The sequence below is a fragment of the Arachis stenosperma genome, chromosome 9 (genome assembly GCF_014773155.1).
Source record: "Arachis stenosperma cultivar V10309 chromosome 9, arast.V10309.gnm1.PFL2, whole genome shotgun sequence".
NCBI lineage: Eukaryota > Viridiplantae > Streptophyta > Magnoliopsida > Fabales > Fabaceae > Arachis > Arachis stenosperma.
The window spans coordinates 8,380,772-8,383,001 of NC_080385.1; the positions used below are offsets into that span (position 1 = coordinate 8,380,772).

Consider the following 2,230-nt stretch of genomic DNA (forward strand, 5'->3'; position numbering starts at 1 on the left):
GGGAAAAAAGCAATGTTCTTAAAATCGGTTTGAATCGGACGGTCGAACCGCGAACTGCTATTAATTACGGTTCGAATAAAAGGTAAAACCGACAAATTTAAAAACCGTCATTGGACCGTTGAACCGGCCAGAAACCGGTCGGTCAAACCTAACCTGATTCGGCCGGTTTTTGAATCTTAACAAAAACGCAGCGTTTTGTTGTGCAGAGATGGCAAGTTGGCAACCCTAAGTTCCCTAACCCCTCTTCCTTCTAGTCTCCAGCCTCCACAACGCGAAGCAGCAGTCCAGAGTCCAGACTCTAGCCCCAATTCGTCTCAACCTCATCGAAGCCGCCGGCGCATGTCCGTCCAGCCACCGCCGCCGTCCCAACTTCGAGCTTCGAAGGCAACGGCGCAACGTCCGTCCAGCCACCGCCGTTTAAGCTTCGAAAATCGAAGCCACCGTCGCCGGTCTCGCCTCTTGCCTCCGTCGCGCAGCCACCTCCCGCCGGTGCCAGCTCTGTTCCACACCACCACGTCGGCCACTGTCTTTCCAGCCACCGTCCCCAGCCACTTCCACACCCTCACCAGCTCTGCCCTGTTCCAGCCTTCCAGGATCCAGCTTCTAGCCTAGGTATTAATTTTTTTGTAATTAATAATTGATTTTTGTTACTCTGTTGCTGCTTTTTTTAATTTCTGAATGTGAAATTGTGAAGGAAAATCAAATAATTGATTTTGTGTTATTGAAATTATTACTAAAAATGGATTTGAAACTCTGTTGCTGCTTTTTTAATTTCTGAATGTGAAATTGTGAATGGAAATCAAATAATTGATTTTGTGTTGTTGAAATTATTGCTAAAAATGGATTTGTTACTCTATAGCTGTCATTGGAGCCATTCACACAACCACTTTGGCCAAGCTCTCTGCTAAAAGGCAAGAAGTTCTTTCTCCAGCAGGCAACATTGTTGAACAGGTCAATAATACACCCAAGTATTAATCTTGGGAGCTTCTTTTAACTTTTTTTCATCTGGGGTGGTGTTGTGATTGTTTGATTGAATCATTGAATAACTGTTGTATGTCTCTGTCTCCTGATGAGTTTGATTGAGTAGCTCTTTTGATTTTGTGACATGATGAACTCTGAAACTGTAAACTCTGAACTGATCCTGCTAAACTGAACTGGATTTTCTGACATGATGAACTGATATAGTTTGTCATTTATTTTCTTTTAAATTAATTCTTATAGTTTGGCTTTTGACATGATTAAGAAAAATCCATTTTGGTATATTAGGAAACTGGATAATATAAAGATAAAGAGTGCTATAAGATGTTTCAAGATTTTGAGTTAATATACCAATGAATTATCAACTCAATCTGCTAGAGACGCTAGGGCAGCTCTTTGGGCCTAATACAACTATCTTTTTGGCTGGCGAGCGTCAAAATGGTGAATGATTTGTTTCTTTTAACTTCATTTTTGGACCCTAATCCTCACAAGTATTATAAGTTCTGAGATCTTTTTTTTTCTGGTTTCAGATGCCATTCTTGAATACTTCCTAGAAGCTGCAGTGAACAATTTCAGAATTGGTCGCATTGATCAAAATCTGTGGCATCCTGATTATTGCAGCAACAGAGTTGTTCTTTATGTTCTTGTGAAGAAATGAAGGTTTCAGAATTAATGAAACTATGTTACTTTATAGTTTAGGAAGACTTTCACATGTTCCATTTACTTTATTGGAACATTGATATACCATGTATTAAACGGTAATAGATAAAGATTTTGTCGTCTAACACGTGATACAATGTCTAAAATATCCCTGAAATAATGCATAAAAGACTAATATAACACTAATAAAGTGTCGGCTAATCGGCTTTGTTGTTAACTTGTTATATGATGATTGATGAGAGATGTTTCAAGGCAAGCCAAGCTTTCCATGAATTGCAGCTCATGGGCTAATTTTTCTAAGGATCCGTCAATTAGTTGGAGTTTTTTGGGGTTGTTTTGTTGTAATATAATTAGGATTTATAGCTGTATTTTATTATTTTGGAATTTTTTTTAGACATTGAAATTTATATTTTCTAATATAATTAAACAATTTATGTTGTAAAAGGTTATTTTATTTTTCTTTTAAGATTTTAAGAGATTTCCATTTTGTATTCTCTAATACAATAAAATAATTTCAATTAATTTTATAAAAGATAATTTAATCTTTCTAAAATTTCATGATTATAGTCTATGTTTTGTACCTTAAATTTGA

At 36.9% G+C, this 2,230-nt stretch overlaps 1 long non-coding RNA gene across 1 annotated transcript; it reads left to right on the forward strand.

Moving 5' to 3' along the window:
- The first annotated feature begins 225 nt into the window (after window positions 1-225).
- Window positions 226-2,000, forward strand: LOC130950977 (uncharacterized). The gene is made up of 4 exons (XR_009073788.1): window positions 226-612; window positions 860-951; window positions 1,267-1,419; window positions 1,509-2,000. It is a non-coding gene; the product is annotated as an uncharacterized LOC130950977 (long non-coding RNA).
- The last annotated feature ends 230 nt before the right edge of the window (window positions 2,001-2,230 follow it).